This window comes from Cyanistes caeruleus, chromosome 14, assembly GCF_971803275.1.
Source record: "Cyanistes caeruleus chromosome 14, bCyaCae1.hap1.1, whole genome shotgun sequence".
Lineage (NCBI taxonomy): Eukaryota > Metazoa > Chordata > Aves > Passeriformes > Paridae > Cyanistes > Cyanistes caeruleus.
Window position 1 is genome coordinate 8372371 of NC_141714.1, and position 17595 is coordinate 8389965.

General features: G+C 47.6%; 1 protein-coding gene across 9 annotated transcripts in view; it reads right to left on the reverse strand.

Annotated features, from left to right (window-relative positions):
* Positions 1–17595, reverse strand: part of LOC111928712 (serine/threonine-protein kinase PAK 3) — a 117676-nt gene that overhangs the window by 52587 nt on the left and 47494 nt on the right. Inside the window, exons 1-2 of one of the 9 annotated variants that reach the window (XM_086850607.1) lie at positions 8672–8702; positions 8331–8633 (exon numbers count right to left, since the gene is read on the reverse strand). The exons of 2 other annotated variants lie outside the window; for them this stretch is intronic. The gene's annotated coding sequence lies outside the window, so the exon portion shown is untranslated. Of the gene's footprint in view, positions 1–8330; positions 8770–17595 lie in introns of those variants that run through there. 6 more of the 9 variants (XM_086850610.1, XM_086850604.1, XM_086850602.1 and 3 more) reach the window with 6 other exon arrangements.

Consider the following 17595-nt stretch of genomic DNA (forward strand, 5'->3'; position numbering starts at 1 on the left):
AGCACACCCATTTCACTACACTGTTGATATTCTGATATAGTGAAGTGCATGTTATTAAAGCTAATATTTACCAATAGATGACTGCAGTTGTGAAAGTAATATAGTCCTTCCATGTAAAAGCAGGCTTCCAACAGGAAATACGACACATTTGGCAAGTCTTAGCCTGCCAAGGGCAACTGCTCCATGTCCTGTTTCCAGGAGAAGAAAGCCCTCCAGTTACTCCATATTCTTCCAGTGGTGAATGCTGAGCTTGTCTGGTGAGTTTTCTGAGCCCAGTGGAAATCCTAGAGCAGTCACAGAAAGCTCTGAGTCTGAATTGGCACCAGATGCTTTAGAAAACAAGTGATTTTCATTTTGTTACAGGAATATGAGATGGCCAAAATGCTTTATTTGTCAGCACAGGGACAGCCATTCATCTAAGAGCATGAAAATTCTGTTGAAGTTGTTATAAAATCAGACTGTTCCAAAGAAACCCTGTTACTCAGTCCAGTGCCATGTGCCAACTTACAGTGCTCTCTACATGTGTATGAGACAGGAAACTTATTTTCTATAGCAGATGAACAGCAATGACAGCCTTCAGACTTGAGTATGGAATATTATTTGCAGCAAATTCCAGCCTCTCAAGAAGCAGCCTACAGTATCTCCCTAGCAGCTCAAAGACTCCATACACAGGCCAAGTCAACATCATACATCTACTGCAGTATTTCTCAATTAACTAAGGAAAAGTGTATTAGGCATACATCAAAACTGCATTGCAGCTAGAGCTGCTAATTACTTATGGCAAAAGGAAGGCTGATTCATCCGACTGTATGTAGGCCTTGGCTGGAGTTTTCCCAAAAAGCAACAAGAAAAAACCTCAGTGAACCTCCCCCTCATTCCCACTCCTTCCTCCCCCAAAAATCACAGTTGAAGCCTGTGCTTGCAAAAGCAGCATTTCCTGGAGGATTCTTTCTTCAAATCACTCCTTTTTCTAAATTCAGACAAAACACACAACTCAAAATCTATTTGCATATGATATATACACATACAAGGACACCCTCCCAAACATTTAAAAGCAAAAAGCAATGCAAGGGGTCTAAAGCACCTTTAAACCCCCAGAAGCCAGGGATCCCTACATCTTCCACTCCAAATCTCACAGCATTCCACGGCCACCTGTGTAGAGTGGAATGGCTACCTGACAACACTCAGCTTGGTACCAGCCTGCAACAGCTGAGCAGGGGCTGGGGGGCCTTGTCTTTCTGCTCACAGCAGTCACAGAACAGAATATTTGTGCTAAGCACAAGCCCATCCTGAATCCAGACCTTTTCTCAAGCTCCCTGTGTCAGATGCATTTAACACCTAACATATCACAAGTAGCAATTCTCCATCCAATATGTCCCTCCTTCACTTTGTGTGTTTCAAATGAGCCTTGTCATCCTCAGGGATGCCAAGGCTCTTCTCTCCCTGACACTGCTGGACAGAAATTTTTCTTACTATTTGCCATGGACCCATTTAGGCATCTATGAGCCTAGGTTTTCAATGTTCCCAGCCACACCAACACCACTATTCCCCACAGTGAGTTCAGGACACAAAACTTCAATCATGTTTACTTCTAACTGCTATCTTTCATTGCTCTGACAGCACCCTACTGATGACCTTGGGCATCTGACTTCATCCTTTTGTTTCCAGTGTGTTTGACATGAGTCAAGCTGGCACCCAGACCCCCTGGGGCAGTTGGACCCTGCCTTAACACCTCTGCTTTTTTTTCCAGGACTGACTTTTAGGCATTTATTGTAAATCTTTAAAACAGTTTTCACAGAAAATATGCTTTGAGATCCTCAGAGTGCAGAAAGTGCTAGACGCATGCACCTACTGCTCACTGCCTTCTGACACCAACACTTAACATTCCAGTGAGCACATAAGGAAGCCTGACCTTCCCTTTCCACAGCAAGGGGAATCAGGAGTCAGACATGGCCAGCTCCATGGATCACAATGCAATGCCTCACCAGCACTGCAGGGCAGACCAGTGCAAGGTGTCTTCTGCCTAATGACCTCACCAACAAAAGCTACCAGACTGATGAGAACTTGCGCTTTTAGAGGCTGTTGGATTACGCAGAGGCACAACTTTTTCCTCTCCTTGCCCAAAAGCCAGTCCTGTCATGGGTTGATTTGTGGACTATATTTACCAGACTTCTTGTGGATACATACACAGATATGTATAATTCCTGTTCTAGTACACAAGCAAGAACACTCAGGATAGATGCAAATCCTCAGAGAGTCACATGTGTTCAGGTGTACTCGTAAGGGCAGGCTCTGCCATTCTGCTGAGATAAGCAATGCAAACAACACAAAATGCAGCTCAAAAAGTACTCAAGAATCAGGTAACGAACCTCCTGTGTCATGTGGGCCTGGGAACTTCATCCACGTGCTGCTGTTTTCACTAAGTGACAGGAAAGAGAGCTTATCAAACCAAGGACTTAGAACTGGAAAACTACCTTGTAACCAGATTCTTATTTCTTCTCCTTACTACATGAAGAAGACTGGAATTAACCTTGAGTGTCCAGAGTGCTCCACAGACCATGGGAGAAGACAGGGCATGCCCTGAAGAGAAGGTTGCTCAAAAGCTCTGTTTGCATTGTAAGTTATGGCATAGAAGTGCCCCCTAATTAGAGATGCTTTGTGGACAATTTACTCCAGAAACACATAAAGGTAGCAGAAATTTCAGCATTTCAGTATCATAATAGATTTCAAGAATGGTCCAGGACACAACCTATGTGTATGAACTGTCAATATACTGCAGAAAAGAATAAGACTCCACTCTCAGCTTACTCCTTCTGAAACACTAAACATTATTCATCAGTGCCCATAAAGAGGAGGATTCTGCATTTCCCTACTGCAAGAAGTGGAGAGAGAAAACAGTATGGAGAGAAGGTGTGGTACAAGATGTGGGGCAGAAATGAAAGGAGAAGACGGTCCCCTCAGACTGCCACTCTAGATACTTCCAAATATTACCCCACCTCTTTCTGGTGCATGCATTCTACAAAGTGCAAGGTACCTTCCTCAAAAATAAACAAATAAGGGAACAAATTCTGTCTGGTTTAGTCCTTTTTTTTGCTAGAAATCTCACTTCTTCCCAGCCTGAATTCTCAGGAATGAAGAGAGAAGAGTCATAGCACAGCATAGCTGACACAGACAACATCTGTAGGAAATGCCAACCTGAGCTGGCTAGGCTTGCTAAAGAGATCAAACATGGATGTAAGCAGCTCTTTTCTGGAGCAGGCATCATTTCAGTTGTTGAAATATTCATGCACCAATAGGAGCTGTGGTATCAATGTTTGTCCCTGATACAAACAAACCTAAGCTCAAAGCACGACAATCTGTGTTGTGCAGAGTGGAATCACAATTAAAAGCATTTCCCAAGCCTCCATTTCTGCAAGCACACATATGACAGCTTTTCTGGTGACACATCAAGAGCATCTCAAATCCAAGTCCACAATCTTCTGCCTATGAGGGCAGGAGACATTAAAAACAGCTTTAGCAACTGCCTAGGATTTTAATTGTGTGCCTTCAGTTTTTCCCTCTCAGGTTTACCATGCACCAGGTAGCTCTATGGTTCATCTGGGGAGTGGCTGGATGCACCTGATAAATATGAGCTGGCATCTGGGCACTGCAGGTTGAATCAAGACTCTCTGCAGGGAAGCGCCTAGAAGATTTCTGATCTGGAGGATTTTCTCCTTCACAATAGGGAATAAAGAAGTAGCAGACAGAAAATGGAAAACATTAGGCCTTTCACTCCCCTCAAGAGACACAGAGAAGTGCTTTCCTTTCTAAATAAAGGAAACTGATTTTTTTATACCATCAAATGGACAGAGATGGGGACGGGGGGGGGGGAAGATGGTCACACTGCTGCTGCCCCTTTAACAGCATTGTCTAGGGAAATGAGTCCACTCAGGTGACATGACAAGCAAATATTTTAGTACTGCCCTCATCACATACATCCAACTGTGCATACATCCTGAAGAGCAACATTGAGTCTGCTAAGGTGCCAGAGCATTTTCAACACCTGAGGATTAGAAAGGAAATGAGAATGATTTGGCTCTGCAGTGTCGAAATAGCAGTTTGTTTCAGGCTTATGGAGATCTACGGCTAGTAAAAAATGACATTGCAGTACCTTGAGTTGTGGCAAAGTGAAGTACATGCATGAGCAGCAAGCTGGACCACAGCACAGAGCCCATTGGTCCACATGTCAGGTGTCACTGTCAGAAGCCAAAGGATCACATCCAAATCTTTGTTTCCATTCCCTGAGAAAGCACACTTTTGCCACCAGGGCAATAAAGAAACATGAAATTACCCAAAGATTCCTTGAGCATGTTTTGGATCCGAATTGCCTTAATTTGCTTCTGATGGCAATAAGACAGTATACATGACCAGAGCAGAGCAAAGGATGTATATCCAACCTGAACTTTGCCATTCCCCTACTTTGTAAGCCTTACAGTGCTGTATCAGAGCACCACACTGAGCCCCAAATCCAGTACGTGGAGGCACTGAATACTATTCCAACTGTGGAACTGGCAGCAAAGACTCCAGGGCAGAGACATGCTTTGTTCAGCATCACTCAAGACTCAGTCACATCTGTCGGTACACTACTAGATAAGCAACTGAAAATTAAACTAATGTTGGGAAACGAGCACACTGAATATATAACAACATTATTTTACCCTTGAATACTTAATGCACACAGCCATAACAGTAAGTCTTTAGAGCAAAACAAAACTGAATGGGACATGCCCCTGTTTAAGAGGGACATGATTTCCAAGTCTGCCTCTGGAAGGAACAATACAAGACAGGACATCAGAGTACCTAGAAGTGCACCTAGCCCAGTGCTCCAAGAGCTAGACTTGCAGGTAGGGCTGATGCCATATGCTGACACAAAGATCCTCCCAACCCAGAAGCCGATGACTGGAGCACTTGTAGGCCTATCTGTTCCCTGCCCAGGGCTTCCTGGGATCAAAAGCTCCAGAAAAGGGGAACAAGAGACTGCATCAACATCACAGGCTTCCCGGATGACTATCAGCAGGATGCCATGGTGCTTGCCCAGAGCAAGGTGCACCCAACCTGCCATATCCCACACCACCTGAGGCAGTGAGTGCCACCTTGCAGCCCAATTCCCTGTCTCAGAAAACCTAGGAAGCCAACTCATAAACACTGCACTGTCAGAGTTAAACTGGAGCAGTGCAACTGAACATGCAAAATGAGAAGTCCTTTGGCTACCTCAAAGCACAGTGACACACTTGCTGTTCACTGCATACAAGCTACAGCTGCTGATGTTTACCTGAAAACAATCTCCAGAACTCCAAGCACTGAGACTATCCACTAGTAAACCACAGACACTTTTGTCATATTTTTCCATTATAAAATTACTGCCAGGAGCAAAAGACAACTAGCGGCACCAGGTCTGAGATAAGACATTTACATCAGTGTCTCCACCTGTGCTGACCCCAGCCCAGTGAAACCTACTAACTACCACTCAGCCTAATGCCATTCTTCAAGTTAACAGGAAAATCAAAGCAAACATAAAGGCAGATACACAAGCTCAACTATTTGTGTCTGAAAGGTAAAAGGCAAAATAGAGCTACAGGGAGAAAATCCTAGCCAAGCACAAAACAGCACTGGTGAATGAAAAAATTCATTTCTGCAGCTGAAAGTTAATTCATGCTCTTCTTTCCCCTTTCTACCACTGACCTCCCCATTAAGTTCCTGAAAAAAGGCTTCAAGCACCTTTGGCATGAGCTAAAGATGGTAATGTAAGAGGAAGATCACAGTGGACTCCTGCCTGCCCAACTGTATAGCACAGCAAAACCAGAAATCAGTACTCAGACCAGAGAGGCACAAAGTGACGGCACTGTTAATGTCCCAAAATCACAGGGAGTCCAACCAGAGCAGCAGTGGAAGCCAAATCTGGCAACATCCCCCTTGCAACCAGTTCCATGCAGACATGGCTAAAATGAGAGAGTTGTAGGCAGATCTGAAAGACCTTCAGATTCCCAGTTGGTTTTGATCCCAGAACACTGTCAGCTCCAGGGATGTTTGGATCCACAGTCACAATTAAAGTATTAAAAGAAAAAGAGAAGAAAGCTACAAGCAAAGGGAACAGGAACTGAAAATGAGACTATCGCCACAAACCAGCTCTCCTCTAGGAGCTGCCAGGCCAGGAGATGGCTAACACAAGAGCTGGGTTGTTATGGCCAAAAATATGTTGCAGAGCTGCATGTGTCCCACCTATCCCTGTAACCACACATAGAAAACCTGCAAAGAAATGCAGGGGGTTGGAGGAAAACAACCTCTTATGTCCAGCTTTGTTTTTCCAGACTTTGTGAGTCAGCTCAACACACACGGGACAATCTGGATTCCAACTTCCACACATTTTCTGAGTGCTGGTCAGATGCTTACTGTCAACAGTCTACCTGGAAAGGTAAAGTTCTCTTCCCTGCAGTCAGCAGTAAAATGCTCACCAGCTTCTGGGAAACCCTCCTCGCTGGGCCTGTTAGTTTAGAGGGCACAAAGCCCCCATCAGTCCCTACAAAAAGCCAGCACACTTGTGTCAGTGCCCTGAGGTGAATGAGGCCCAAGCCCAGGGCCTGTGACAACCAAAGCAGCTCACCCCGGGTATTGCCTCCTGCAGCACTACTGCCACAGCTGCCTCCCAAACTGTTGCTGCTGCAAATGGTGGCCCATGAGGCCTGAAACTTAATGCTGTAACAGGAGATCAGGGCCCACAGGAGCTACTTACTTTTAGTTATCCAGAGTCACTCAGTGAAGAAATGCCATCCATGTACATCTTGGTTCAGAGTACAACCTCCTCTGCAGCCCCCTGCCTATGAAGCCAGCCAGCCCCCAGCCCCAGCCTCCTCTACAGTGCCTGCCACCAGCTCCTAAACCCAGTTCCACACTCAAGGAATGCAGCTCCAACCCATGCACCTCCATACAGCCATCATACAAGCATCACCCTCCCTCACCAGCCTATGCTCACTGCAGAAAACCCTGCTCATGGCAATCCTTCCCCTCCGTGCACATAATCTGCCACGGCAACCTTCACTCCCTGGCCTCGAACAACCCACCAGTCCATGTCCCTGCAGACCTACAACCCATTACCCCGACCCCTAATCTACTCCACTCCTGATTCTGCCCACATCGTTGGGTAACCTGTGACTGGAAGCCCGAAGCTCCTCGGTGCCCCACTTCCTCCGGCACACTGTCCTCCTCCCGGGTGGCTCCGGAGTTGTGCCCGGGCCCCCTCTGCCCTGCCTGACAGCCACAGACAAGGTGGATTCACACGAGAGGAGCCAGGAAAGCCAGTCTCATCACCCATCCAGCCGCAGCGTCCTCTTCCCTCCACCCCGGGCAGCCAGGCAGCAGCCCGGCGCTCCGGAAGGCCCGTTCTCCTTCCCCTCCTCGCTCTGAGATGGTCCATATCAGCCCTAAAGTCGCTCAGCAAAGCCCATGCTGATCTCCGGCCTCCAGATTCCCTGTGCAGGCATCCCCGACGGTGCCCAGAAAACCGAGAGAAAGGCAGCTTCGGCGCCGGGTCGAAGGCATCAGGGGCACGGAGCCTTTAAGGAGGTTTGCCAAACTCTCCAGACAGATACCCAGGCTGTTCACTCCTGGCACACGCTGTGCCCACCCCGCAAACAGAAGGGCGCGGGGAGAGGCAAAATCCAGCCCCTCAGCTCCGCCCAGGGCTGCAGGGCCCCAAACAACCCCCTCTTCCCAGCCCGGGCCCACCATCTGTCAGATGTTGCTCGCTTTGAAGCCATGGTTTCTCCTGCCTGAATTCCCTCAGTCTTCCACTGAGGAGTTAAATACCTCGCTGCATATAGAAAAAGGCTCGTTTTCTGGCATCGGTGAAAACTGGATCTGAAAACTGCCTCAATGACCAGCAAAAGGGGCCACTCGTGCCGAGTGCATCCCCCGCAAGGAGGATGGAAGCCTGGAGCGGCCAGACATCACGCTGGAGCATTTCTTTAGCTGGCTGATGTACAAGTCTGGGACAAAGGGACAAACCAGCACAGAGACCAGCTCCAATGTGGCATCAGGCATCACCATGCACGCACATGGAAAGACCACCCTTCCCTGAATGGATTTCGGGAAAAAAACTTGGCAGGTGCTAAGGTCAATCGGATGCGCATATGCGCCTTGCCAATAACGACCATTTAAAAAAAAAAAAAAAAAAAAAAAAAAAAAAAAAAAAAAAAAAAGAAGAAGGCGGGGTTATTTATAGCCCAGAATTTCTCACTCCTCTGCAGAAGCGCAGCCCAGAGGCGGCATTGTTGGGAGATGAGGAACACACGCACCGCGACCGCCTTCATGGCCGGTGCCGGGCTGCCGACACAACTTCAGCTGCGGCTCTGCGAATCCTTCCTGCAGGACACTGGGCTCCGGTCACCGCCGACTACCCGGCAACACAGGTGTCACTGACGGCAGCGGCACTCCGGAGACGCAGAGCCAACCCCAGCACCGGCGCACCCCGGCCCTGCCCGCGGCGTCATCTTCCCATCGTCAGGAGACGGGGCGCCGCAGACGCGGCCACAGGCACCGTGCTTCGCCGGCGGCCGCAGGGCCCGGCCGGGGTTACCTGGAACTCAGGTCGGTCATTGCTGCACGGCCGGGGTTACCTGGAGCCGCGGTCGCTCACTGCCGCCCGGCCGGGGTTACCTGGAGCCGCCGCCGTTCATCGCCGCCCCGCCCGTCCCCCGCCGCCGCCGCCGCCGCCGCCGCCGCCGAGCGCCCCCCGGGCGCGGCCCGTCCCCCCGCGCCACCAATCGCCGCGCGCGCGCCCGCCCGCCCCGCGCGTCGCGGGGCCGCCGCAGCGGCGCTGGCGCAGCCAATGGGCGCGGAGGGCGGCCGGTGACGACACACATGCCGGGGCTGGGGCTGGGGGCAAATCTCGTGTTTCAAGGCAGCGCGCAGGGAAAGTGCGGCGCGGAGGGGTGCTCGCCCTCCAAGCCCTTTCCGAGGTGCCCCCTCGGAGGTGTGCGGGTATCTGGGAGGCGGGACCGGCACTAGCCGGCGGTGAAAGGGGTCCTGAAAGGCATCATCACGCTCCCTGGTCTTCGTCTGCTGGAAACAGGAAATGTATCGTGAAATTCGGGGCTCCCCCGGCTGATACCTGCGTGTGGGCTTCTGTCCACATCCCAACGTGGGAGAAGCCCAGCAGGAGTGAGGCTGGAACAACCACCTCCGGCCACTCCTGCAACAAAGAGAGCACCTCCTTACAAACATCCCCCGACGCACCAGAAGAAAAATCACGGTCTGCGTTTTCCCTTGTCTTTCATTCTTTTAGAATTATGCTTCCCTAGGTAAAGTGTGGTTGTTCTGCTCCTTCTGAATCCAGGAGTTCAGCTCCTCCATGAAAGGTATCAAAAGTAGAAACAGACCCAGCTTTGATGCATATGATCTCACATTTACAATAGTTCCAGGGGAAAAAAAAGGAGTGCAGATAAACATGAAAAATTTTGCAATCTCTGTGGCAGAGCCCACAGGGATATGGGCATGGAGCTGGGAGCACCATCCATGCTCTGTGCTTGGGTCCCAGGGCTGGCAGGAAGCTTCACCAGCTCCAAGTGCCACCAAGGGAAAGGGTTTTGCTGTTACATACCAAAGTGAGCATAACTTTGACCATTTTTTTGTTTGATTTGTTGGGAATTTTTTTCCTGATGGAGATGCACAGAGTATGTGTAATACCACATTATGTAGCGGCCAAGGACAATCAATGAAGACTTACCTTTTGCAACAGCAGCCATCAGAAGGTAAGGCAGGCCACATGTATTCAAGAGGCGATAACAAACTATGTGAGCCCCACCAGGTGGCATGTGATTTTCTCTGACCATGATCAGGCTGCTGCTTTACAGCTTGTTCAGAGGAGAGGTTCTCAAGAAGCAAGAACTCACTGGGTTACCCAGTCCATGCTGACGTGACAAACAACCCTGACTGAATCACTAGCATCCCCTCCTGCTGTAATCCAAAGTCTCACCAAGGTTTTCTTTCCCAGTATGAGTCAAATCTGTCACTTAGCTGGCTGGTTCTGCAATGATTACAGTCAAGCCCTTGAGCAAATTGTCAGTGTTCTTTCTACTCCCTCAGAGAATTATGCCTGTGGCTAGATCAGGATCCTGTAAGGTCAGTGGGAATTGTGCAAATCTGCTGTCCCTCAACAATGGAAGAGGAGGGCTTCCATTTTCTGCTGCATGTCACCCTGGTGACAGCACTGTGTGCATCCAAGAGGGTTGGGACAAGCAATGGGGTAACTCCTGCAGAGGACACACTCTTTCTTGTTGAGCCAAAGCAGGTTAGTTAGCAGAGAGTGCAGGTTTTGGCCTTTGGCTCCTCTCCTGTCAAAGTCCATGCAAAGCGTTTGGAGAAACGTCTCTTGACGGCAGCATGGAACAGAATGCAGCTGAAGGAGCTGTCAGGGTCCCTGCAGGCTCACAGCCCTGAAAACCACACTGGCTGCTGCAAACTGCTGTTTAAAACAGCCCAGAGCTAGAAAGGACAGAGCAGATGAGGGACCAGTAGTACCCAGCTACCTTCAGAGTAAAAATCATTCCTGATGGCTTTGGAAAGACTGTGGGTCATTTACTAGCCCCACACCCTGGAGTACCACAAGCCATGGGAAGTGTGAGTCCCACTTACAGGCTTCCAAAAGAGGGAGGCAGCTTAAGGAAAAGCTGCAGATAGAGCATGAAATCAGGCAATTACAGATGTTAGGACTGAATCTGTGAGTGAATCACTTCCATTCCTTTTAAAAGGAAGTACAACTAAAATCTAGTTTTAGCATAAACTTCCAGCAGAACTGCTCTTATTAGCACCATAAGAAAACTGCAGGCTCTCTGAAACACCAAGCCCAGTTCAGCTTCCATCTGACTGTGCCAAAGGCTGGGCAACAGCAGATGAAGGAAGAGTTTCAGTTTCCTTTCCCCTGACAAGGAACAGAAACTTGACTCTATGACTGCATGCAGTGAAAAAGCAGATCAGATCCCTTATGCTCAGCCCTGACCAAAGCTACAACTCTCCTGGGAGACAAAGAAACTTTGCAAGCATTGACTGTGCACAGTGGAGTTCTGCCTGAAAATTACAGAGGTTTTTTAATGTCTGTGCCTTTCAGGTTGGCCTTTGGAGACCACAAAGCCCTTGAACCTGTGCATTTCAGCCTTCCAGGACTCTCCAGCTATCTTTAAGCTGCTAAAGGGAAGCAAACTGTCCCATACTTGATAGAAAGTTGATTTTGCATTCCTGTCCTATGCCTTCCTGGTAAAGGAGACAAAGAGAAGAAGCAAAAACAAAGGTCACAAAGAGGAAATTACCCAAACTACAGAGCTCCCTTGCTCCTCATCCCAGCTGTAATGAGGCTGACCCTGTTGGAGCTGGAGGGCTGTGCTGCATACTATGAGCAGTTGCATGTGCTGACAATGGGCACGTTGCTCAAGCACATTGCTGGGAGAGGGAAAAAAGAAAAAATGAGTGACTGCATGGTGAAGGCACCTACACAGTCCCGGTGTGCCAGGCTCAGCAGTGCAAGCTGGACTTGCTCCACAGGCCTACCTGGGACCAGCTGGCCTGGGCCAGACACGGACATGGTGATGGCTTTGTCCTCACAGGGCATAGGAAAGCAGGCCAGTCCCTTCTAGATGTCAGTTCCGTGTAACTGTCACACACATGTCCCAGCAAGATGGAAATGCTTTGAGAGTCTGCACACCCAACCACAAGGTCCAGCCTCCAAGACCCACAGGGCCTGCCCAAACCCTGTTTTTTTCAGGAGCCATCTGGTCTCTGAGCAAGAATCTTATCCTGCAAAAATAACTTCAGAAGCTGCCCTAATTTGAGCTCCAATGCTTTAGGTATCTGAGAAGCAGGAGGAAGGACCTGGCTGAGCCACGTGCATCACCAACCCAAACAGCTCCTTTCTTGTGTACTAAAATAGGCAGGACTGGCTGTATCACAACCATCTGTGCTGTGATGGGCTGTGCACAAGCGTTTCAGCCCCTCCTTGGGGTGTTCCTAGCCAGGAGTGGCCCAGGGGAAATTCCTTCCTGAAGATGTACCCCCAGAGAAATTCAGGGCCTGGTAGCCAACACCTATCAGAGGAAGAAATTTTAGCTCTGAGCAACAACTAGTCTTCTTGTAGCCTCCAAAACATGCCTGAGGACTTCAAAAGCCCAGTGTCAGGTAACCTGACCTCTTAAATTTAATCAGATAGAACCACCCAAACTGACTGCAGAACTGCAAACTTGCACTGCCTAACCAGCAGCCTTCCCTGTGCCAGAGGGGTGTGCAAGGCTGAATGTCTCAGCAAAGGACACCAAGCACCAGATTTTCAGATATCAAAGGTACACTTAGCTGGGATGGTCAGTGAGTTAGAAAAAGTCTTTTTTAAACAAAAAGAGGAATTCTTTAAATGAACTGCCTGATCTTGCTTTCACAGGGAATGTGCTCAAGCAGGGCAGGAATTCAGGAAAGCTCTGCAGATACACATCTGTAGAAAGCCTTAGCTTCAGTGCCATGTGGGATGTAACCTTAATTTGATACATGATTCCAGAGGTGGCTCAGGCATGCCCTAGTAAAGGCACAAGGGCACAGAGTAAAACCCTTCTGCTTCAGCAGGGCAGGAAGGTGGACACAGCCTTCATCTACACCAGAATTGGTTCTGCCATATTTATCACACCTTGCTGGCAAACACAACACAATCTGAGTAATACAGTATGACTGCTGATGGGGTGTTAGTAGGTTTTCATGGGAAGAGGATCCTGTTAAGAATCCCAATAATTTCCCACACTCAGAGGTAGCTGCCAGAGAGCTTATCTTACAGATAAAATTAACTCTGACCATAAATCCATCCCCCTGAACAAAACCCCAATAAGAAGCAACTTATTCTGTTGCCTAAGAGCTGTGGGTATTACAGTCCCTTGCAGTTTTCCCCTATGCCAGGCTGATGAGGCACCAGTAGTTGGCCCCATGGTCCCACTCCTCCCCAAGGCTGCATTACATGGGGTACTGTGGGAGCCCCTCTGCCAGCCCTGCTGAGACCAGGCAGCTCCAGGGAGGTCTGAAATGGCACAACAGCAGCACTTGATTAACTGTGCAGGGGCTGATGTGAAGAGCGCTGGGGGGAGGCAACATGGAGGGATGCTGAAAGCCAACAATTAAATTTGGAGGCCTGCTTGGCCCATGATGTCATGGCTTTCCAGCACCCAGGTGATTGGCTGTGGGTGAGCATCTGCTGTGAGCTGGGGATGGTTATTTTCCTGAGGTTCAGACCTTTCCCACTGGCTCTGAATCAAGCTGGTTGTCCTGACAACATGGATAGTGGCAGTTTCTGATAATCATGTAATGAGGTTGTCACAAAAAGGAGCTCCTCCATCAGAGAGGTTTAGGGATCATTAATGTTTCCAAGGGAGTGTGAAAGAAGAGGAGGTAAGGGGACCATCTGGCTGTGCTGGAGCATGTCAACAGCCTCCCTTGGAAAGGAGCTTCATTAGACAGGAACCACCTACCAACACGTAGTGATGGGAACAAGAAGGCAGCCTGCCAGCAGCGAAGGGTCCCAACTGCTCAGCTATGGAACGCTGAGATCCAGGCAGAGACAGAGCAAGGAAGACACACAAGTACTGCTGGGAATGATTCAAGTTGCTGAGCAGTGAAAGTGGCCAGGGCTTGCATGGGAACAGCCTGGGACAAGTGACACAGTGAGGCTGGCACATGGAGGCTTTCCCGCGGTGCTGCAGCTCTCACGTGCTGCCTCTTGGAGGGTAAGCCACTGAAAGACTCTGTGCTTTAGTTTACCCCATTTGCAGGTAGCTTCTGTGAATGGTTAGAATACTTCCCATTCCTGTCCTGCAAATCTTGTTCAGGGCAGGGCACGGACTTACAGCAATGCAGCTCATTCAAAGAGAATTCATACATGACTCTGCTGTCCGCAGGATCCCTCTTAGCTCAGGTGCAAGATGTCCCCTGAAAACTGAACCTGTGGAATCACGCAAGATACCAAACACTGTGTCTTCCCCTGGGATCTTCTCAGCCCAGGAAACTCTTTGTCCTTCACCTTGTCTTTGTGAAACATGGGTTTCATTCACCTTGTATTCAGGAGACCTGTGAGGTTCTTACTTCCTGTGGCTGCAGTAACAGCGGATTGAGGTGCTGCAGTCTGAAACCTTTGTGGATGGCAATAACATTGTACCTTAGAGAAGCTCAGTTGCCAAACAGCTGATCCCCAGGACCAAGTTCCTGGAGAAGAATGCCCACCTTCATGTTAAATAACACACTTTTTAAAAAACTTTCCTTTAAAATTATGAAGTCTGAATCTTTCCTAAGAGGAGACAGAAATTACCTCCATAGACAAGTCCTTATGAATCTTCCAGCAGTAATTGACAAAATGTGTCTTTTATGTAATTTTAATCTGTTTTAAAAATATCTACTAAGTGTAAACATTTGCTAAAGTCGGTGTAAGACTTTATTAATACACAACACTTTATTTAGTAATAAAGATTTTATATTAAAAGCTGCTGTACTTTTAGTACATATTTTTACCTGAAACCATGATTTCCCTATTCAAAATTACCGCTTCAACTGTGCATTTTATTGAAATCCAATAGGACTATTAACACATGTCAGTTAAATACCCATCAACTACTAAAGACTGCATTTAAGATATACACTTCTTAATGTACTACTGCTATACCTCATTAAAATTGTGTTGAATCTTCACAAATGTTGTAAACAATCAAGTGGGGTATAATCCACCTCCAGGAGCTAGTAAAACTGAACGTAGTGTTCTCCTACTCTGGGGAGGTGTGTGATATAAAATTCAAAGTTAAGACAAAGATACAGTTGATTACACATAACAGAAATACTCTTAGATAAATAGTAGGCATCAGATTCACAAATCTTGCCTGTCTCAGAAAGGACAGGAATGTTTATATGGATATCCCCAACCTGGAGGAGGGTTTTGCAAGAGGGAAACAATATGACCTGATACTGCTTCATACCTGTGCTCTGCAATTCTCCCTGAGCTGTCTTGAGTGATTTTTACCACATCATTGCTCCTCCAGTTTTGGCAGAGGGGAATCTGAGGCAAAGAGCAGCTCAGGCTGGGCAGCAGCTCAGTGGCAGCTGTACAGTAGCTCTGTCTTCCACGGATCCCCAGTGTCACTCCCAGCCCCCTTTTTGTTTTGTGATTGCAATTTATATCACCTTCCAACAGGAGTAGCAGGACTAACAGCCTGAAGCTGTACTTTAACACAGCTTGTAAACAGAACACATCACAGCTTCCTGCAGAAACACCAGAGGGATCCAGAATTTTTCTGGAGAATCCCTGTTAAGTCCAATCCTGTCTGGTTTGTACTTCTGCATCAACCATGCTCCTTCATGGGGAACATCCCATTTGACTGAACACAAGCAAAGATGACCCACCTGCCTGCTGAGTTTTATCTTCTCAGTCTGCTCTCAGGATTGAGAAAGGCAAGGTCCACCCTATCTACCCAAGCAGCACAGAATGGTTTCCAGTCCTTCCTGGCACCAGAGAATAAGACTCTTCATTCAGAGGCGTGTGGGCAAGTAGTCAAAGCCCAGCACAAACACCAGATTCAATGATACATGACCATGCCCAATTCCCTGCACAAGAGAATCTCAGCAGAGGTGAGAGATCCCTTCCCCTGTAGGAACATCTATACATGACTATGGTACAGTGCACTTTAAAGGCACGGTAAAACCACCACAGAAAAATGGGAAAGTGCAGCAAATTTATCTTCTCCAAGAATAGTTGTCATTCAACAGTGAATCATCATTGGAACAGCTACACATCACCATGCCTCAGTTTTCAGCTTGCAACATGTCTAGATGTGGGTGAAACATATAAAAACCATTCTCCAAGCTGTTTATTTGTTTTAATATGAAAGGCATTTGCCAACAAACTAGATTTTTATACAAGTAATTCTCCATTTTCTCTCCACCTACTTCTGAGCAGGAATGCTACCAATTTTTGTGCCTGCCAAGAGACAGCAAAATAGAGAGGCTCGAGAGGTGAAATGTCACCATTGTACAGACTGCCACACTGTGGCAGTTCAGGCTTAACCATACTGTGGCAGTGTCTGTATCTGGGGTTTTAATTTACATTCACCTTGATGTAAATCATTAATAAATTAATCACTGAGGTGCAGCAAGTGTGAAGCTGCCCTGCCTGCACAACCCTCAGCTCTTGATACCTGAGCTCAACTTTGTCAGTGGGACATCTGCTGAACTCCCACCTTGATGTACAAATTTGGAAAGGGTAAACCTTTCGTGGTACCTGGCATTCTAGGGTTTTAGAAATGCTGAATATGAAAGCCAGTATTAAATTTGTGACTGTCCAGAACATTTCAACATCCCAGACCAAAACCACATGAAGAGAAGGTATAAAAATTAACTGATTCAAGTAAATAAGGCTGTTAGAAAATGAAATAGAATTGCAAGTATTACCCTGGGACTACTATTGAATCTTTTTTAAATGAGTGTTTCTTGGCCAGGCATGTTCGCAATAAAAAAAAATCTTGCTCTCTGGCTCTTTGCCACTGAATGCAGTTATCCTTCAGGAGCAGAAAGGCTTAGGCAGGGATTCAGATCTCTTTTTTGCAGTCCATCATCAAAAGATTTCACATGGGGATGATTCTGGCCTGAAGATATTAGAGTGCTGTTTGCTGTGGAACAGAAGCAGTGTCAAGCAGCTGCTAGGAAAACTTTGCCATACTTCATCTCTTGTTGCATTCAGGGTATTCTGGTGCAAGCAGAAAAGTCTGATGCCACTGAAGTCCATGATTTCCCTATGAGCCATGGGAGCAGGAAGGGAGGAAACCTGTGAAGCAAGGTTGTGCAGCAAGGCACTACAAAATAGGGTAGATACAGACTTAATCCAGAAACCAACAAGCTGAGGAGGAAAGACTCTATTTTCAATTTATCATCCCATAATAACCCAGTCAGAAAGACTCCAAGCCTAGGCTGAGTTACCTCTGGCTTGCGTGTAATGCAGACAAACTCATAAAGGTTTGCACCCTTCACAGACCCTAGACCTTCAGCTACGGTATCACAGGGGAGGGTCTGAGTTAATCCTTCAAAGAAGATGAGACAGATGAGGCTGCTTTCATCTTTAGTGGTTCCTTCCCCTTCCACAAATGAAAGCGGATCTTTATGTCCACGTGCCTACTCCTGCTCATTCAGGTCTCCCTTGAAAATCCATTTTTCCCACAACAAATGTGGTGAATCTGAGAAGCAATCTCATATTAGATCAGCATGAACTCTGATTTCACAGCTCCACAGGTGAATATGAACAAAGGTGCTGTGGATGGCAAACATAGCTCTGCATGACGGCTTGTGAGGGCTGGAGAATGCAGGTTCCTATGCAATGCAAAGGTACCATAGGCATCAGGATAACATCAGCCCATAGGGCCTGAAGAAGAAAAAGGTTCCCTTTCCACAAAGGAAGGTTTCATTGCTTAGAGAATATCCCATGACAGTTAAATACCAGGCTGGATCAGGACAGTGCTCTCCCAGCACTACAAGACCAGAGACAAGGGTTGTCTGTGCACTTCCACA